General features: G+C 41.5%; 1 protein-coding gene across 2 annotated transcripts in view; it reads right to left on the reverse strand.

The window, feature by feature from the left end:
* Positions 1-22307, reverse strand: part of sema4bb (sema domain, immunoglobulin domain (Ig), transmembrane domain (TM) and short cytoplasmic domain, (semaphorin) 4Bb) — a 98763-nt gene that overhangs the window by 65302 nt on the left and 11154 nt on the right. Inside the window, exon 1 of one of the 2 annotated variants that reach the window (XM_083759778.1) lies at positions 16682-16944. The exons of the other annotated variant lie outside the window; for it this stretch is intronic. The gene's annotated coding sequence lies outside the window, so the exon portion shown is untranslated. Of the gene's footprint in view, positions 1-16681; positions 16945-22307 lie in introns of those variants that run through there. 2 annotated transcript variants of the gene reach the window in all.

Genomic DNA, 22307 nt, shown 5'->3' on the forward strand with positions numbered 1-22307 from the left:
GGCTTGAGAGACTACTACTACTCAGGGAAGGGGACACACAGACCAGGCCGGTTTCAACATCCCAGCAGGCTGCTCTGGGCACCAGGAGAGCAGAGTGATTCAGGGTTGTTGTGTTAAAAATAAAGTGTGAAGCTGCCTGCTGCAGCAGTGGTGACAGCAGCATCATGTGACAGCACCATGTGTTGCTCGTAGTAAATTCCTTCTCAGTGTGAATCAGTGACATCACTAAGCCATCACCAGACACCAAGCCATGAGTCAGCAGCACCAGTGAAAGTGTGTCTTGACTAGCATGCAGTAAGGAATAGCAAACCTACAAGCTCACAACATGTATACATAGCAGATCTGCAAGCTCACAAAGCATCACAATACAGGCTCACGTACAGGCAATACAGGGCACAAGTAGTTTGCTGTGTTGACTACACATGGCTGTTTTGTAGCTTTTGTTGCTGCTCGCATGGACGCAGCATTAGTTTTGTGTTGGCAGTTTTGTAGATTCTGTGACAAGCTCATGTCTTGTGTTGTAATGTGATGCATTTTTATCCTACATTTTATCAGTCGGTAATTGGGTTTGATATCTCTTCAGTAAATTAGCCAGCCATACTGTGAGTGTGAACACAGCAATAGCAGGCATATGTGACATAGTGAGTGGCAAATCGAGTGGCAAAGTGAGTTTAACATTGTTTAATGCAATCGGATAGGACTTTTCTGTTTGGATGAATGGGCTATCGAGACCAGAAACTGAGATTTTCTTGACACTCAGTAGGTGTTCCTGTATAACATGTCACGCGCATACCCTCTATAGTTTCAAGTTGTGAAACTTTCCAAGGAAGCTTTCAGCGGGCACAGGCAAGAAGTTAACGAGTCACCAGAACTTTAGTGCAGGAAGTGAAAAGCTATTAAGATATGGCAGACCTGATTATTCCTACAGGCGTAGGTAAATGGGTCAATGTTTTCTTATAAACTGACTTACGTTATGTTTGGCAATAATAATACCATCAGAATACAATCAGCAGGATATCCTCTGTACTGATACTTACACTTTCTATAGTGTACAACACCACCTCATAACTCAACAAGCTGCCCTGTCGTTCCATCAATAAACCACGTTTAGCAGACGTGACGCCATTATATTTTCTAAAGGAAATTACATTTGAAAGTGGGACTGAAATGTTGATTAATGAAGAGCGAATTAAAACAAAAAAAGAATCAGAACAATTAACCGCTTAAGCCCTAGTTTATACTTCTATTTGGAAAGGTATCCGGAGAACCAGTTTACCAACTCGCCACAATTTAGTGCATTTTAGTTTTACTTCACCTTCATTTAAATTGCATTGAAAACTTTAAACACCAAAGTACCGAAACAATGTAATTAATTAGTAAACAATATCCTTTAATGGTAGGCCTACTTATCATTGGTATTCACATACTCAACTTTGTATAATCATCTAGCTGACCATTTAATTGCACAAAATAATTTGATCACTTTAGAAATACACTGATGAAGACAGCATGTTAGCGTAACGATGAAGACATTGATGAAGAATTTTCGCCATGGCGACTTGGTAAACTGCAGAGTTCTCCGCTATCGTTTGGAAATAGTCGATCTACAGGCTCACAACATAACCTATTGAACAATCATTTTTTATTTCAAGATGGGATCTATCCATGTCGGGCTTAAAACTTGAGTAGAAGCCAGTGCAAAAAAAATAATATCTTGCTTTATCTTTCCAGGTTACTGAGATATGACAGAAAAACACACTCAAAACCCCGGTAAAAAAGAAATCATATTCCTCTGCTCCAATATCATTTTGTACCCTGCAGGGTCCATTGCTCTGTCCATAAGTTAACCGTCTGGATGTCAGAACACGACACAAGCAGCTTCTGGTCTCTAACACACAACATATGGTACTATAGATGCCTGGAGGCCAGTGTTGGAAAACAACTCAATACATTTACTCAAGCACTGTACTTGAGTATGACTATTTTTCTATACTTAATACTTCTACTCCACCACATCTCAGAGAAGTATTGTACGTTTTACTCCACTGGAATTAGTTAATTTAAGATCGGGAAAGCGTCTTTGTCTTATCTTTTCATTTTTTGCATTGGCCAATCAAAAATAGCAGATATACAAGCTCATTGATTGCCATTTCTTTTTTTTTGTAATTTTTTTAAAAACTTGAAAGTGTGAGAACTCTAGCCTGGAAACCAGTCCACAGGGAAAACAAATTCCTTGGGGAGATTGGTCTGGCACTCCTCAGTTTGAATTACATTTCGCTCACCCCAGAGTTGTGGGTGAATTTCAAAGTGAGACTTTTTTTACTGTGACGTTAATCTCTTTGTAATAACCGCTCTTTAAAAATAAATCTTCCACACGGAAGTTCCAGACTATTATCTACGCAATGATATTAGTATGGCCATGTCAGGATATGAGAACAATTGATTTAGAAGGAATGTGTAGAATCAGCCTCAGGTCTTAACGAGTAAACGTTGGCTATTTGAGCTTCAAGCACATTGACAAAATTTGGAAAATCTGACTTGCGGAATAATATGTTTTGGAAAGGTTTTGAATACAGGACTTTTATTGTAACAGTGTATGTCTACATTGTGTTATTGCACTTCTTCTACCACTGCCTCCCTGGAGGGAAATGGTGAGTTTGAAAGCATGCATCGTTAACTAGGGCCCATTCATTGAACATACTCCACTTCCAGGTTAACAAAACATTAGCTTTTGATGATGCTAAGTGGCTGACACACAATCACCATTATGACTTGGACGAGAGTAACTGCATTCTACATCAATTAATCATTGAGACTATGAGCAACACAAAACTGAAGGGAAGAAGAGACAGAAAACACTAAAGTCCTGATCCTAATCGATGGATGAGTAAATGCATTGGACAACTTTGTGTACAGTGTGGTAGACCAATATATCGTTTTGATCAATATGTCTGTCACAACTCACAATGAGTCGTGTTGCGAGCTTGTAGATTGGCTATCATGTTTTCAATCAAATTAACGTATATCAAATTGCCATTTTCACAATTTTTTTTAAATTTGAGGGAAAATCGGGAGGTTATATGGGATATGTACTCGCGATCTATAAAACACCCTATGTTTGGGAAACATTGTAGCCCAGCCTCTAAGAGACACATCACGCCACACTAAAACAGCAACAAGAAAAAGATTGCTTGGGGAAATCATCATAAGCCAGTTTCCACAAGTGACGCGTTATTCCTCAACTCTTTGGATGATAGTTGCTTCCCAGGGGACCCGTCATGAGTGCATTATTGATGTGCAGGTGTGTGATATACCACAGAGATGATATGAAGCTAGTGAGCTCTTATTCATTATTCATAGCATCCTGTAAGCATTGATCAGCAGCGGCTGGAATGGATCCTGCCGTGTTGTGTCCCTCGCTTCTGCACTCAAATGAATACTGTATATCAGCATCTTTGAATCATTTGAATTGCTTTAAACACTTTCAACCTGGCCTCCCTACGTTGGGCGTCATGTCTTTATATAGGTGAAAAATGGCAAATATATCACATCTACAACCCCACAAACGTGTGACGCGCGTGCACACACTCACAGTGGCGTGCAGACATTTAGAGGGGCAGGCGCTCAAGTGAAAAAAGGGCACTTTGTGCAGCGCATGGAACCACTGGTTGCATTAATAATGTGAGATTTATAGATTTTAGGGCAAAAATTATATATTAGAAGCTTGTGTCACCGGCATGGGCCACATACTGTACAAAACTAAAATTAAATTAACAAACTGGAAAGCAATGTGCCCTTTTGAAAGTTTGTTTTTTGTACAGAGTGTCTATCTGTGCACACACACACACACACACACACACACACACTTTACCAGCCTCTTAATTCGGATTATTGGACATAAAGCTGTATGAAATACTTGCCATTAATATAGTGGTTGGCGTTGGAAGGTTTTAATTGATTGCCGATTGAGTCCCGTGGTGAGAGTTCTGGTCTGATTTTGGGGAATATCAAGTAGTTCCGAGGGGCACTGGGGGCCACTCATTAATAATAAATCAATCTACAAAACTATAGCACCATTTGTATTGTTGACCTATTTGTACTATATAGAGCAATTTGTTCAAATTTGACCCCTCTGTCACAAGGGACAATTTTTTTGTGTGTTCAGTATCACTGCGCCCCATAGAGCAGCATAGAGTGCACACGGCAGGATACTCTGCTCAGCCACAGAGTGAGTGTTGTGCCTATAGAAGCACTCTGTGGCTGAGCAGAGTATCCTTTACTCGCTGCTTCTTCACCTGGAAAGTAGCCAGCTTAGGTGGTTCGGGCTTCTGGTTAGGATGCCTCTCAGGCGTCTCCCTAGGGAGGTCCTCGAGGCACGTCCCACTGGGAGGAGACCCCGGGGCAGACCAAGGCGCAGTTGTAGACACATCAACTCACTGGCCTTGGAACGTCTCGGGATCCCCCAGGAGGAAGTCACTAATGTTGCTCTGGAGAAGGAAGTCTGGAGCACTCTGGTGGAGCCGTTGCCCCCGTGACCCGACTACGGATAAGCGGTTGAAGATTCATGGATGGATGCTTTTTCCTGTAGTGTACGTACTAATGCAGTCAGGAGCAAAGTGTCATTTCAAACAGATAAGAGTGAGTGAAGCTCGACTAGGAGAGGAGATGAGTGCTTATAAAGAGAGATGGGGTCGCCTCCTTTGCCTTTGCCTCGAATTATTCAAGGCTGGTGACGAACAGTGGGGAATCGTTTCTTGGAAAGCTTGCAGAGCGTCAATAATGAGCACTAAGTTGTCCACCATCGTGGAGTCTAGGGGCACTCAAAACGGCTTGGCCGATAGTCTTTATCTAGAGAGATTACAGTATAAGCAAGGTAATTTGGTAGACACATACATCAAATGCAGAGGCAGAGACAGCTAGTGCCTCAGCATCAGTCTAAATAATATAATATCAAAAACATTATATTCTGCACATTAAAACTATTTGATGCCAGGTAAAGAGATCTAGAACCTATAGCACCTACAGTATCTAAATAACATGCAATCTAAATTACATTTTAACCTTTGCATGAGACTGCATGGTCGTGAAGGCTAGGTCAAGTGCGACAGGCTAAGTCTGAAGAGATGAAGTGACTGGAATCCGATAGTCTACAGATTACGGCAGAAAATTGAGAGTGAATCTGCAGTTCTGACTGCATTTGGGGAGTTTGTTCCACAGTTTGGGAGCAAGAAGGGAGAAGTCTGGGACGTGTGGAGCGTTGTCTCGGATGTTTTAGGGAAGGTTCCGACATATGAACACTGAACAGTGTTCAGGGGAGGTAGATTTGTGTCACTACACTTACTCCTTCAGGCTGAGGCATAGCCAGTCAGCGTGAGTGTGTAGGATGGAATTGCTGTGTCCTCCCGGCGGGGGCTCCTCACTGACAGATGAGCCAGTAGGCTACAACAGCGGTGCCAAGCAAGAATGAATTGGCATGACGACTAAATTGGGAGAAAATGGAGTAAAATTATGTTAAGCCTAAATAATAATGACAACGGATCCATGGGAACATAGGTTATTCTTTTTTCCATTTTCTGAAAAGCTTCATTTTTGGACATACAAGGTTTCCACCCGACAGCGACAAATTGAAAAAGACGGAACAAAAAGATGGCACTAATCCGGTATTGTTCTTCACGGGTCAGGGAGCAGCACACAGGGCTATTAACCCAATGGCTCATTTTGGAATAAAGATGTGCATTCATCAACTGGAAAACCCTCATGATTAGAGCCAAACATTGTTTCAAATGGTCGCCGTCGGGAGGAACCCTCATATGCCCCAAACTGTTACTTTTCAGGAAATGGAAAAAATAACCAATAGATCCAATAGATCCAATGTAGCTATTATATAGTCGCAAGCTCTTACTTTTCATTGGTTCGATATTTATAAAACCCACAGACACATTTAACCACTTTCACTTTCAACAACGTTGCAAACATGTCAGATCTACAAGCTCACAACACTTTGCATTGCGAGGCGTTGTGAGCTTGTAGATCGGCTATTTTTGCTACCTTTATGCGGCACTGTAGTATCACAAAGTATGGCATTAATTTACAAAAGAATATGAAAAGTTTAAATATGGAGGTCCGAGGTACAAGGATTCTGCCCGACAGTTTTTTTTTTTATAGAGTTACAGTATGTACGTTTGGGTCCCAGCCTCCCAGGGGCCCCTTCCTATAACTATAGTGGAGTCGAAAGTACAATATTTGTCTTTGCAATGAACTGGAGTTAAATTCATGAAACAAAAATAAATAATATAAATAAAAACAGTCTCAAGTAAAGACTCAAACAATTGTAATATATGGTTACCGTCCACCACTGCATGCGTGTTCTTTACCTGGTATTGTTTAACTCATGACTTTCTAATTCCTAGAAATAGTCAACGGTCATGATGTGTGCCAACATCCCACTCATCTCCAGTCTACTCTGTGCAGTAAACAACGCGACATCTGAGAACCGACACGTAATCGCAACAATGGTGGCCTTCATGAGGTGGGGATCACTGCACGCTATAGCATCGCCGTTCCTTCGCCTAATTACGCCGTTGAAACCCCAAGTCTTGGCCCGCCACAAGTGGGCTAAATTGTTCTCATGAATTATACATGGGCGTTGTGACAGCGCAATTAATCCCTACGAGCTTAAAGCGTTTTGAGGACTCATTTCTTTACGCGACAAGACAAGCAGGGCGAGAGGGATTAAGAGGTGGGGGTCGTATCAGATGACTGTGTTCGGTTACTGTGGCCCTCGCTTCACCTCCGACACAACTGTTCACTGCAAGTTCATCAACGTGTTCAGATACAATGTGACGTCATTACTATAGGGTTGGGATCTTTTAGGATTTTAACGATTCCCTCTTAAACGTTCCAATCCCTTAATGGACCCATTTAAAGGTTCCTAGGGGGTTCCAAATGGACCCGTAGAAGCCTGTAACCCTGTAAAAAGAGTGTACAAATGAAACCAAATCCATCTGTTCCATTTGTACCCTCTCAAGAGTTATGGTGGTCCTTGAAATTAAAGTTTGAGAACCTATTGTAATGGAAGTCCACATAGCAGCTCTTGGCAGTGTGACAAAACTGGTTCCGGAAACAGTTCCAAATGTTATTCTGCTTCCTCAATGTTGGATCCAGTTCAGGATCCCAACCCTAGTTGTTACCAGTGGCAGAACATTTTTTGTACTGTATGTAAGCAATGTCATGCAAGTACAAATACTGTGATGCGTTGTGAGCTTGTATCTGCCATTTCTGAAAAGGTTTTGGCATTTTTAATTTGACTTTGAGTAGAGTATTTCTACATTGTGGCATTGCTTACTCACTAAAATACCTGAGCACTCCACCAATATTAGGTACAATGTGATGATGTTACCAAATTAATATCAATGAACCCAGCTATAAAAAAAACAGCAACTAGAAAAAGTGCCCTTCTGGGCACAGGTCTCCACCAGGATTTCTTCCTCGTGGGAATATGCGTGCACAGTTTCATCGCAATCGGACACTGCGTTGAGGAGTTGTGGAGATTTGTACAAAGCGGGCTACTCCTGAAAACTGTAGGAGCCAATCGTGGCCAATCAGGATGGAATATGAGAAATCAACCTGTCTTGATCACATGACTATGGAGATCATGTGTACCGATTTGCGTGAAATTTGGATAAAATCTGAAGGAGTAATAATAGAAAATGTGTTTTACATATGTGGGCCTCCTGGGGTCGCTATAAAGAGCAGATGTGAAAAATTCCAGGCAAAGGTTTTTCCTTGGCCTCTAGGGAGTTGGCATACAAAGTTATCCACAGATCCGTGCAGTTATGGGTAAAACACATTTCGGCCAGTTATAGCGCCACCTTGAGGCTGAGTTGAAATTGTTCATGTGGCATTTCGTCCTCGGCCTAGTGGGAATGTGGGTGCACAATTTCACGGAAATCACGCGATGTGTTCATGATTTGCAGCATTTTGTTTGAAACTGAGCACTCCTGTGAACTTTGGAAGCCAATCTTAACCAATCAGGATGGAGTCTGAGAAATCTGAAAGACCGGTTTCGTTGAATGGCTCTAGAGAGACTGTGTACCAATTTGCGTGATGTTTGGACAAAATCTGTAGGTGTACTGTGCAAAAACTTGTTTTGCACAAAGCGGCCTCCTGGTGGCGCTATAACAGGCCGTTCTGGAAAGTTTCATCGTTGGCATCCAGGGAGTGTGTGTGCAAAATTTGGCATCGACCGGGTTAACGGTGGCCGAGATTAGCTGCTCACGGACACACACACGGACACACACACGGACGGACGGAGTGCAAAACATACTCTCCCCCCATGCCTTCGGCCTGGTGGAGACAACAACAGAACTCTTCACATTGCCTATTATATTATCCCGAGGGGAAACGTGATTGTGTTGGAGCTGTGTGGGGTTGTGTGAGTGGAGGGGTGTTTGTTGTCACTCAAACTGGTGTCTACTTCAAAGGAACAAAGTGCAGGGCCTCCAGTGTTTTTGTACAGATGGGAGACTCAGGCTGTGTCTTTGTTAGAGACAATAAGACATGTAATAAATATGTAATAAACATGTCAACAGTCGCCTCCTTCTGGACATGCTGCTGGGGGCTAAATGGAAATGACAGACAGCTTAGCATGCAAGGGTGCAAACCAGACCACTTTTCACATTTGTTCACTAATACTTCACTACTGTTCCAATGGATCCAGGTAATATTTAGTCACAAGATCTTGTTCATACTTTCCATTGGTTTAAAATAAAACATACACTTTTTAATTGTCGTGAGCTTGTAGATCTGCTATTTTTGCTACCTTTGTGTGACACTATCATACGACGAAGTAGGGCATTCATTTACAAAAAACACCAAAAGTTGACACATGGAGATATGAGGCTTCTGCCCGACAGCAACAACGTACTACAGCTTTGTTTAGACATCGTATACATTTCTTTATTTCCTGTCCTAATACTCAATGTCCAAAAAGCCAGGGGCCACAAAACACAATCTAGACTTTCATATCACTGAAACTGAAATATCAGATGTGCTTATCATCAGATTCACAAGGAAAAACATTCCAGAAATGCAACATGTCTGGTTTTCATTTAGGTCTACTAGACCCCTGGCTCTATCTCTCACTGTGTGCGTGCATGTATTTCTTTCCCCTTGTTGTTTCTTTCAAAACAAGAGAGGGGAAATTGAGAGTACATTTGTTTATCATCTGGGATTTCATATTGGACAGGGAGGGGACACATTACATAATATCCAACTCTAAATGTGTGAGATCTCTCACGTGTGCACGTGGGTGTACCGGTGTAGCTGTCCTTCTCATATCTCAAGAACCATCAGACGGATCAACTTCAAACTCGGTGTGTGTATCTCACGTCCACATACGCAAATAATATCCATATCAATACGACCACATAATGAATACTGCATTAAGTACTACAACTACTACGACAACAGGTCTACAACATGTGAATGTGTAAAACGGATACAATGGGCAACGCGTGCTCACTGCTCAGATACAACCGGTGTTGCATAACTGGACGGCATGCGCCATGCGTCCCCAATAGAGGTTTATATGCAGCGCAATGAGCTCATGCATTAAGTGAGTGGCAAAGTGAGTTTAACGTCATTTAATGCAATCAGACAGGACTAATCTCCGTTTGGAATTTTGGGCTGTCAAGGAAGGGCAAAAAGTAGATTTGCTACTCAGTAGGCGTTCTCGCTCAGTGGCCTTGTGGTTAGAGTGTCCGCCCTGAGACTGGGAGGTTGGGGTTCAATCTCTGGCCGGGTCATACCAAAAACTCTAGAAATGGGACCCAGTGCCTCCCTGCTTGTCACTCAGCATCAAGGGTTGTATTGGGGGTAAGTCCCTGCGGCATACTAGCGTCATGTCCAGGGGGTGTACTTGTACATCAAGCTGCCTCATGCTACAGAAACAGGAGATAGGCTCCTGCCCTATGGGCCCCATAGATGGCAAGGCTACTTACTTTTACTTACTTAAGCGTTCACGCATAACTTCCGGGTATGATGATGTCACACACATTATACCCTCTCTATGTCCATCTCCTAATCTAGATCAGCCATTTTCACTATAAAGAAAGACTTGTCATTAATCGTAATCGAGGCAAACATTTGACATAATGGTGATATTGATTTGAAGTCATATCGCCCAGACCTTCATCCTATCAGCCAAAGACAGACAGAAGTCAATGCACATGGTCCTTCCTTCAAACCAACAGGGAACCACTGGTGAGCAGCAGGGACACAGATAGAGGTCAGATTAGACGGACACCAATGCCTTTCATTAGCATAGAGCCAAAAGTACTTTACCTGCTGTATTCAATTCAATTCAATCTCCTTTGGCATGAGAAAACACACATTTAAATTGCCAAAGCAAGCGTATATTCCACCACCCCAGTACTGTTGTTTCTAAAGCCCTGCAGGCAAGTACCAGTCTTTCTACACCACTCCAGAGTCATGGTGGCATAATGGCAAATGATGCATTTATATAGTGACTTTCTCCGTTTACATTCACAGTTCACACACTGACGGCAGAGGCAGCGATGCAAGGGAAGGCACCAAGCAGCTCATCAGGAGCAGACTTTAACCCAGATGGGGTATTGAACCAGGAACGTCCGATTCACAAGCCGCTGCTCTACCTCCTGAGTCACTACTGCCCCAGACCTCCTGAGTCACTACTGCCCCAGACAAAAGCAATGGGTGCAAACACAGAGATAGCCAATGAAAACAAATAAACGTCATCATTAAAAAGGTACTATAGTATGTAAGATTGCCCTGTGTTTACTTAACAAAACAATAAATGTTTGTTTTAACCACCATTTCCCTATACCAGCAGTCATCATCACTGGAATAGTGTGCTGATATTTACCTGCAGAAATACAATGTCCTCTCACTGTTTTTTGTTTTAACTTTGTTTGTTTTGGCAGCCCAAAAACGTCTACACTATACTCCAGTGGCTGAGTATACTGCTGGTATAAAAGGTAAATGATTGGTAAAACATCACACCCGTGTGAACTGAGTGGTGCAACCTCTCTCTCCCTCTCCCTCCTCCTCCTCCTCCTCCTCCTCCTCCTCCTCCTCCTCCTCCTCCTCCTCCTCCTCCTCCTCCTCCTCCTCCTCCTCCTCCTCCTCCTACCCCCCCCCCCCCCCCCCTACTGGTACTAATTGTCATACTCGTGCTCACAGTCACATAGGCGCATGCATGGGTGGGTGGGTGGGTGAACGTCACATAGGCGGGTGAACACGGACATTGCTGTTCCTTGGAGTGGTTGCACCACTCAAAAAAACAACACACACACAGGGCAAAGTTGCATGGTATGCCTTAACTGTTCAGCCGGCATGTGTCACTGTGAGGTGTGACATGTTACAACTGCACTGATGGAGGATTCTTGGAAGCAACGCTGCTGCTCTGGTCAAATTATACTCAGAGAAAACTGTGATGTGGGATGATGTTTACACCCTTCACATATGTTATGTTTATGTGTGAAGACTTAATGAGGGCTAAAAAGAAGTTTTCCACATCATTATATGGAAAACATTGGCAAACCTTACATTTTCACATCGTCGCTCTGAGGTGGAAACCTTGTATGTCCAAAACCATTACTTTTCTGGAAATGGGAAAATACTTTTAGTTGGTTCAATATGTATAAAGCCCACAGCCCACTTTTTCAATGCGTTCCAGGCTACTTTTGTGCAACACTCTTGCACAACGAAGTACAGCATTAATTTATGAATACAGAAAGTTGAAATGTGGAGACACCGGTTTCTGCCCGTCAGTGACCACATAATTAAGCTAGAGCATGAGAAGTTAAAACGATGATGATGTGCTGGTGGCAAAGCATTTACATAACAGTTCATGGTGTCCCCGTGGCCGTGCGTGCCGTGAGCTAAAAGGGTACAATCTGGCCCCCTAAAGGGTACAGTCTGGCCTCATAAAGGGTCGAATCTAGCCTCCTCCTGGGTGCAGAGAGAGGACAGTTTTCCCACATTTTGCCAGTGGAGGGGAAGGAACGACAAAGGGCCTCTGGGCCTCTGAAGACCCTGCAGTTCACTGCATTCCCATCAGATTTTTTCCCCCTTCTTTTGCCCGCTGTCTAAATACACACATGAGCTATACCACCAGTATGTTTTGTAATAATAATCTAAATTAAACTATTAATAATTTAAGTTTGCAAATAGTTGTAGTGGAGTAAAAAGTACAATATTTGCCTCTGAGGTGTAGTGGAGACTGGAGAAGGATAAAGGTCCCTCAAATTTTTACTTACTACTAGTAACTACTTGAGTAAAAGTACTTAGTTGCCTCCCACCAGTGACTATAATAACATTCTGGGGGTTATGAGTGACCACCCCCAGCCCCTCCCCCACACTGACCAGGAATCAGTTGTTAAAGTGGGTGTGACGTTTCAAGGTGGAGTGTGTTTGTTTTGGGTGGGCGTTGGTGGGCACGCACGTGTGTGTGTGTGTTAGAGAGGAGACCCTAGGCCTAGGCCAACATGCTTTATCTGAATAAATTGTTAACATATGAAATCAGTCAAAAGAGGGATAGAAAAACACCAATGATAGCCTGTTAATATAGATACTGTATCTCTGAAGCTGGTTCCAGCACATTCATGTGCATGCAATGTCGGTTTATTGCATGCCAAATGCTGCTGATGTTTTTATGTACAGTAAGCTTTTCAACTTCAGTTATTGAGCCCTGCATGAATAATAAATGAATAATGAGGCACAATTCAACGCAACACCAGGAGATATGACAAGAATGTTAGTGGAACTAGTGTAACCGGTGTAATCTGTCTCTCTCTGCGTTGTGTTGAATGGAGTATGGACAGACGGACCCAGAACTGTCTTTGGAAACCACGTTTTATTCTGACAAGGAATAACAACAGACACGTCTCCACGTTAGTTCTTAGTAGTGCAATGGCTCTCTAAACAGAGTGAAACAAACACTGTATAAATCGATTTGCAAGTACAATTCTTATTATGTTATACAGAGAAGTCAACAAAGACACCCACCTCGTTCCAAGACGGAAGTAAAGAAGGAAGAGGTGGAGGTGTCGCAGGACATTTATACAGGGGGCAAAAGGGGGAGACTTAAAGGGGCTGTGAAGCACTTATTTGTGTCATATTTTGTGTAATTATATAATACTGTTACACTAACACAAGTGTCATCATCATTTGACACAAGAAGGGAGAAGTTAGGAACAACGTTTTTCATTGCAATCATGCGTCCGCACCACACATCCTGCTCGCTGCAGTCACTGAGTTTTATAAACACTAAATGGCTAGCAGCAATAACTTTGCCCATGTTGCTTTAGGACAAAAATAACAAATAATCACCACACAAACAAGTCATCTATAGCGCTTTAAAGCATTGGTGGACAAAGCACGACTCTTCAGTAGGCTACTCGAGTCAAAATTGTGTGAGATGAAAAATTGTATTTGAGTTAAAGGGTTAGTTCAGATTTTTGTACGTAAAGCTGTAGGAAGTAGGAAATACATGCCATTCATAAATACTTGCCATGAATATAGTGGTTGCAAAGGTATTAATTGATTGCCTGAGTCCCGTGGTGGGAGTTCTGGTCTTGTTTTGGTTAATATTAAGTAGATAGTTCCGCTCAGTTGGTGGGGGTCTGCAGGCCTTGCATTAAAAATAAAGTTTCGCTCAACTTTGACCACTCTGTCTTGTACGCTGCGTTCATGATTTGAGGCTTTTTGTTCAAAACGGGCCAATCCTGCAAACTTTGAAAGCCAATGTTAGCCAATTAGGATGGAAAATGAAATATCGGACAGATCAGTCTTGAGCACATGACTATAGAATTACTGTGAAACAATTTGCTGGATTTTTGGACAGAATCTGGGGCCTATTTCACGAAACTTGGATTAACTAATCCAGGATTTAGGCCAAAGCCAGGCTTTTTAAATCCTGATCTTTATAGCCTGGTTTATTCCGTTCCACTAAAGCCAAGCGAGGCTCAGAATTGGTGGATTTGGCGAGCCGGGATCAGCAAGCCAGGCTTAATAGACAGTCTGGCTTTTTGTCTCTAGACTCCTTATGTGGATCACAGATTTACTGATCCTTCTTCTTCATGGGGTATTAAGGCAGTTTGCATCCTTAATAGTTGCATTACAGCCCCCTTCTGTATATCTCATTATCTTTACTAATCTATTCAAGACTTACTGATACAAGGACTTAAGCTTCTAAAATAAATACTGCTGCTGTAATTAAAGAGAGAACATACTCTCAATAGTGGATAGACTGAATGATTAACTACCCCAAAAATATAGTTTACATTTTACCACTACTATTAACTTAAAACAGAATTCTTAATATTGTAAGCATAATGATATTGTCGCATTGTGATATTTGGCCATAACTCCCTCCTCTGAGGGAGCTACCTTTGGAGAAGGGGGTTGTGGTCCAGACAGGGCCGGGTCATGGTTCATGTAGCATGCCAAAGTTTGTGCTGTTGCCAATGAGAATGCATTGGGCGTTTAAGTTAAATAACTCAGAAACTACAAAACATTTCAAAGTAAAAAGTTCCAGCATGTGTCTCTACAGTAAGCTGAATTTTACAAAGTGTGAATGGAGTTTCTAGGTGAAAGTGATTTTTTTAAGTGCCACTATCTGCCTATAAATGTCTCAAATTTGAAAGCACTATATTTCTAAAACTATGAAACATTTCAAAGATTCCTTTTCAGGCACACATGTCCACCGTAGGATGAACCTAAATAGGTTTGAATGGGGTTTCTAGGTGTAAGTATGTAGGACTAGTAGTGGGTGAAACGTTACAATGGTAATATGTTGTAAAACAATGAGTAATGGTAATATTTAGTGGTTTTCACTTTTACAAAAAAAATAATAATAATATAATATAATATAATAATTCTTCTTAACCGTGCACTTGCACGACAGCAAACCTATTCATGGGGAACATTCACCAAAAGCAGCTGATCTACAAGCTCACAAGCTGTCATGATGTTGTGCAGCCTATATATTTTGGTTATTTGATTTTATATAGTGCTTAAATTAGTCCTTTAATGCAGACCGATACAAATAAGGCAACATAAAACCATAATAATTGAATGAATCTGGAAAACATCATTGGTTTGTGATCAGTTTGACTGCTTAATGTAATGAACAGTAAAGACATCAGGATTAGGTTAAACCTGGCTGTTAGCCTGGTCCGGAGCAGGCTAAGTCCAAAGCATTAGTTTCCATGGTAACTTATGTAGCATCACTTTCATGAAACCGAATCAAGCCTCAACATATCCAGGTTAACTGGTTAAATTAATCTGGCAAGATCAACAAGCTTTCATGAAACCGGTTAAGCACTGATCCAGGATATATTAAACCAGGATATGTGTTAAAGCCCGGCTTAATCTCTAATCCAAGTTTCGTGAAATAGGCCCCTGGAGGAGTAGCTAATTATTATTATTATTATTTTTTTTACAAAAGTCAGCCTCCTGATGGTGCTATGGCATCTATGTGATGCAGGTCAAAGGTTTGTCCTTGGCTTCTAGGGAGTGTGCATGTAATGTTTCACAAATTCACACAGATCGGTGCAGTCATAGGTAAAAAGCTGCCTCATGGTGGCGCTATAACAGGCACTTCTGGAAAATTTGGGGCAGAGCAGAGGTTCATTGTTGGCATCCAGGGAGTGTGTGTGCAAAGTTTGGCATCGGCCGGGTTAACTGTGCACGAACACAAACACACCCAGGGAGGGGGGCTTGTAGTACAGCATCACTCAGTTCAGACGGGTCTGATTTTGCTGCATTGCTGTATTGAGATTTACAAGAAGTTAAACACTAAAATCTAAACAAAATTCAGACTTTTTTATTGTGAAAATAACAGATCTACAAGCTCACATGAGTTAGATATAATAAAGATAATGGTTCATTCATTCGTACACGTTTTATTCACTGTAACTGTTCCAGGACAGATGAGACAAAAGTACAATATTCATCACTGAAATTAGTGAAAGTCATAGGCCTACGTTTCCAAAACAAAAACAAGTAAATAAATACTACAAATAAAGTAGCCTATAGTCAGTGGACCAAATCAAGTAGTAAAAGTATTTAACAGTTCACCGCTGCTTTACACAGATGATCCCCCTGGTCAGAGCAGATCAAACATGTAAACAGTATAGACATGGTAGACATCCATTCCATCTGGTTCTGTTCTCTACCTTCACAATGTACGGGTGCAGTGATATAAGCTAGACGTATTTTAGACTGTCCAACAAATCTAGCCTATACCCGGTATATCAATGCAGTTCATCACAACAGATATAAAACTGAACTTGTAGCCTATTTGCTGTTCCAATGGTTCTATTAATACTTCCACTGTTCCACACTCCACTGACAAACACAACTAGGCATTCCACGTTGATATTTAAATGTAATTTAGTTAGAGAAGAACTGGTACTGGTAGCCATACCTATGTTCCCTCAAAAGTCAAACGAACACGAGACCCATCCCACATGCCTGTCACTGTGGGGGCTGAGGGAACATCACCGTCCGTAACTATACATGGCACATTCACAAACTATAGTCAAATGCGGCACAAACTTCATCCATCTAAATGCCATTTGAAAGCAAACGAACGAACCGGCGCAATGAAAAACAAAAAGTCAAACTGCTGTCTTACCGAGTTACCGTAGTCCAAACACTGGGAAGAAAAGACATCTATCTCCAGGAGTCCAGGGTGAAATAAATAAAGCCGTTTCAGTTCAGCTGCATGTGCATCGCTGCTGCTGTGTCGTCAGTCGTCCATAAATGGCTTTAAATCCACAAACCCGCAGTATTCCTTTTCCATGCAATGAATTCACCTTGTCTGCCCGTCCACCGCCACAACGCGTGTGCGTGTTTTTCTTATGCGTGTGCGCTTGTGTGTGTATACGTGTGCTTTCAATTGCTTCTGCTACTACTAAATGTTTGAGCGCTTTGGGGTGTACAACTTAAAAAAGCCCCTCCTCCTCCTCCTCCTCCTCCAACACACGCACGCACGCACGACACACGCACACACGTTGCCTCTTTGATGGTGGAGACTGGAACAACTCAGGCTCAGCCCCTCCCCCTCCTGCTTAGTCAGCTACTCACTCACATGTAGGCTTTATTTGTTTATTATGAATCAGTATATCAAACTTTTTAATGTCAAGGACCCCCACATGTAGGCTTAGGCTATATGTGTTGTATTATATTGTATTTGTATTTGTATTCAGATTCTTTGTATTGAGGTTCCCAGATGAGATCACCCTAAAAGAACTATAAGACAGTGGGGCGGATGGTATTCTAAATGAAATTCACAGACCTCAAATTCCAACTGGCCATATTAAAACTCCTAAATATTGTGCTCAGCTCTGGGATTTTCCCCAGCACATGGAATCAAGGGCTGATAACACCACTCCACAAAAGTGGAGACAAATATTACCCAAATAATTACAGCAGGATTTGTGTAAACAGCAAACTCAAATAGCCGATTTGCTCGTCCACATATGACGTAAATACTCCATTCATTGTCAATGGAAAATGTAATGTTTGTGTAAGATGAAAATCTACACTAATAGCTGAATATTGGAGGGGCTAGCGCCCCTCAAAAATCACACCCGTGTGAAGTGAGGGGCACTCTTATCATAGTACATCATCATGACGTAACATGTCGATTTGCTCAGACACATAATTATTATATTATGACATAAATTCTCCATTCTTTCTCCATTCATTGTCAATGGGAATTTTGTGTAGGACGAAAATAGCCGACACATATGACGTAAATTCTACACTAAATAGCTGAATATTGGAGCCCTCACAAAAATCACACCTGTGTGAAGTGAAGGGCGCTCTTATCATCATACATCATACATCATCTCATTCCGGCCAATCACAATTTGCGTCCTCACCTTCATTTTCAATGTTTGCGTTTACACAAACCTTCAAAGCGGGACATAGGAGGGGCTAGAGCCCCTCCAAAAGAGAGCAATTTAATTCTACCACCACCTAAAAGAAAGTGACCCAGATGCACTCCATAACAAGGCACTCGCGCACCTTTTCCACCGGTTGGGAACCGGTTCAGTTCAGAACCAGTTTTTAGTCCATGAGTCAGAACTCCAAATTTGGAACGTTAATTATGAATTGAGTGCCCAGGCGGTGGCGTAACCGTCTGGGCACCCGACTGGTGATCCAGTCGCAGTGTGCCGCGGGTTCGACTCCCGGACCCGACACGGCCTTTACTGCATGTCTTCCCCCATCTCTCTCCCATTTCCTGTCAGCCTACTGTCTGTCCCTTCAAAAAACCAATAAAAGGCGTAAGCCGCAAAATATATATCTTAAAAGAATTTATGAATTGAGTTGGCAAAACAATACCGATATTTTTAGGATCAATATAAGTAAATTAATATGATAACACTTCCACAGGAGTAGCTTATTCATATTCATCACACATTTTGTTATCACCATGAAACTTCCACAGTTGATTACTTTACACGAAGACAATGAATTATTGTTTTACACATTTTCTGAAATTACACATTTGCAAATTAGGCATTATGTAGGAAAATATGAAAAAACGACATAATCTAGGTATGGTTTTGCCCACTCATAGGAATTAACGTTCCAATTTTGGAGATCTGGCTCATGGACTAAAAACCGGTGGAAAAGGGATCACAGTGAAACTGCCTCCTCAGCCAGCTGGACTATTAAGCCAAATTAAAACACAGCAAACGAAAATCTATCTGACACATTGGAAAGAAGCAACACAAAAGCAGAGTAAACTAGAATGCTATCAACTGTTGAATAAAGGAGAGGATGTTACTCTATTCATTACATGTCTTAAATTGACTAAGGCTTAAAGAAATAAAGCAGGGGTTTTCAACAGGTGGTCCGTAAGGTATGTGGTCCCTGACCATGCATTTAGTAATGTAGCAAAATATTTTCTTCCATGGAACAGTGCACTAAACTTTTCTGCACTGTTCCATGGAAGTGCGTCAATGTTATCAGAATTACTGGGAAGTCTGAGGTTAAGAAATTCCAAGGAAAAGGGAGATAGAATCTCAAGATAGGTAAGTGTACCAGCTTGCCTGATTGAGCCATCATTATTAGGAAATGTGCCCATATAATCATGTCATTATGTGTCTGCTCTATCAGTAGCCTACTGTACATTAAACTGTAGAATGGAAATCGTCGGTTGAGAAACAGTGGTGTATAGACATGGGATACATTGCATAGAAAACACTAATCTTAGCTCATATCACATTCCAACACAACTGTGGTTCTTAGTCAGGGTGGTGGTCTCTCGTTCACAATCAATGGAAAACTCCTGAAATAAAGTAAAGCTTTTTGTTAAATAAACATTTAACATTTAAACAACTCTTAAGTTATACCATTTTGGAACCGAAATAGGGAACCGAACCGGAATCGATAAGAAGAACCAGAATCGGTACCGGACTCACAAAAATCCTAACGATACCCATCCCTAGTCATGTGACAATGACAGTCAATCAGGGTTTTGATGCTTGCCTGGAATTGCCTTCACAATTTGTGGGTGCGGCCTATTTGTATTTATCTTTTTACCAAAGAAACACCATGTATCATGAAAGCAACATCCATGGCCAAACTGGAATTGCATGTTTTGGGTACTCTACTATAGGTGCGCTCTATAGAGTCTACAGAGCGCACCTAACCTGCTCATAGATTTCCGCATAGAGGAAATCCATTTGTTCCGTCTTCACATTTGTTCTGTCTTCACAGTGATAAGCCCTCTCTGTCAACGCGGGGCGTCCCACTGTCACTGCGTCTTATTTATCAGACGTAAGCTGTACAATGGAGGGGAACTGAGAAGGTCCACCACAATGAAAATTACAAGAGATTATTAACAAAGATATAAAGAGCTGAACACAACCCGACTCAGTCATTCATGTCACCTCTTTGTGTCCCAAAGACATGAAAAGAATGGTTGAGTCTAGACGACAAGTTCTTCTTTAAGTCTCAAGAACAAAAAGGATCGTCTGTCAGTCTGACCCCTCTGTTCTGTCTGTCTCTCGGTCCCTGGGTCTATGGCTGGCTGTGTCCGAGCATGAAAATAGCGTTGGTTTTCACCACAAAGTGTCAGTGTTGCGCAGCCTAACACACACACACACACACACACACACACACACATTTCAGGTGTGACAGTACAGTACAGTAAAACCCCCTGGGGATCCCCACACGGTAACTCTGTCATTTCTCAACCATTTCGGATACGGGGCGACTCGCCGGAACCGGGCCAGCCCCCTGGGCGAGTTCCTGGGGTTCTGGATGTTCCGGGGACCCCCCGGGGACCCCCACACAGTAACTCTGTCATTTCTCGACCGTTTAGGACGCGGGGCGGCTCGACTTCCGGGGACCCCCACGCGAAGTTGCACCACTCACTTCACACGGGTGTGATTTCTTTTTACTTCTACTCCACTACAATTATTTTAAGTTATATTGAATAATCTGATTATTATTATAAAACCTACAATAAGCAACCTTAGTTTAAACCAAAATATATATTTTTATCTGTATAGCTATTTTATACAGTGCCAACTGCCAATACTTAACAGAGTAATTCTGCATTGTGATATCGCTACCTTTACGTAAAGCCTCATTATGTAATTTATTTTAATGAATAAAATGTGTTTTTGTCTAATCTTTATGGTAGGGTAGGCTATGTTAATACAATATAACTTATACAATTGGGGTGGTTAAATATTGTTTCCCTGCTCTTCTATTGAGACATTTAGATTGTGTCATTTATTTGTCAAAGCAAGGTCAGGCCTCCCCTAGACACAAAGTTTGACCTGATGGTCAAGATTCAATTTAATTAATGTAAGCAGGCAGGCTCATTTAACTCAATGGTAAAAACAAATTCAGCACTTAAACCAGGTTCAAATCCGTGGAAGAAGAGGGAAGTTACATAGTGCTGCTTTAAGTAAACAATCTGAGTACTTCTTTCACCGCTGAACCCACAACTCAAATTATCGTCATTATCATGTTTTTTGTAGCCTCTCACAAAACCATCTATCACAACCAGAGGGGGAGAAGATAACAGCAAAGTATAGGCTTAAAGTCCCTTGTTTTCTGTGAAGTGAAACATTGGCAATAATTTTGCAGTGACCTCAGAGAGACACGATAACGGTAATCAATCAAAGACGATAATCAAGGCTTACCCAGAATGTCCCCTTGTGGGAGAACAAAGTTTACCTTGACCACGAGGGAGAATACGTTTCGGACTTAAGTAAAAGGTGCAATACCACAGTGTAAAAATAGTTGGTTACAAGTCCTGCATTCAAAGTACAAAGGTATTATCATAATATTCTTGTTGTTGTTTGTGTTTTTCGTTATTTTTCTTAAGTACTCATTATGCAGAATGCCTCATTTCAGAATCATCTACAGTTATTCATACAATACAATAAAATTATTCATCATTAACCACGAAAGCCCTATTTTATACTTCAGATATTTGAAAATATCTAAAAGCTTGTTTTATCAATTTGATTAAACTAATAAAAAGTGTCAAATAAATATAGTGGAGTGAAAAGTACCATATTTAAGGTAGAAATATAAAGTTATGAAGACATGGAAATGCTGAAGTAATGTAAAAGTACATTGAAATGGTATTCTGACTATATGCTTGAGTACACCACAGACCATGACCTTGCTTGAGGCCATTTGAGAGCCAGGCCCAGACAGAATGTTGTTTTATTCTGAGAAGATTGTCACTCTTCCAAACCAAACAGAGGAGCGACCAAATCAAAGGCTCTCTCCTTTAATCTGCTGAGGCTCTTGAATCATAGATTACTTTGGGGAGAAGATTATAATCGTCCAACTTCTGAAAAAGTCAGGCTCAGAACAACGGGGAGCAAGTGTCCTTCAAGCGAATTAACAACTACAGACTGTGTAGTCTACATTTTGATTGTAATTATTAGTGTTGTTCAGTAACAGGGGACCGTCTCCCCGTCTCTCCAATTCTTTAGTAAACAGAATTGTTTTATCCAACCAGGAGAGTGAACCCCACAATTAAATATCATATATCCGCTTCGATTATAGCCTATAGTGTTCCAGTTCCAAATTTCTCTGCTCTATTTTCCTATCACTTTCTATTTAATTTGTTCATCCTGTATACTTTATGAGTTATCACTTTTATTTTTGACAAGCATTTCTACATTGTGGTGTATTGCTACTTTTATTTAAGTATACAAAATCTGAGTACCTCTTCCACCATTGTATTGGGCACAATGTTGAATCACGGGCTCACT

The sequence above is a fragment of the Protomyctophum parallelum genome (assembly GCF_964188405.1).
Source record: "Protomyctophum parallelum genome assembly, chromosome: 2".
Taxonomy (NCBI): Eukaryota; Metazoa; Chordata; class Actinopteri; order Myctophiformes; family Myctophidae; genus Protomyctophum; species Protomyctophum parallelum.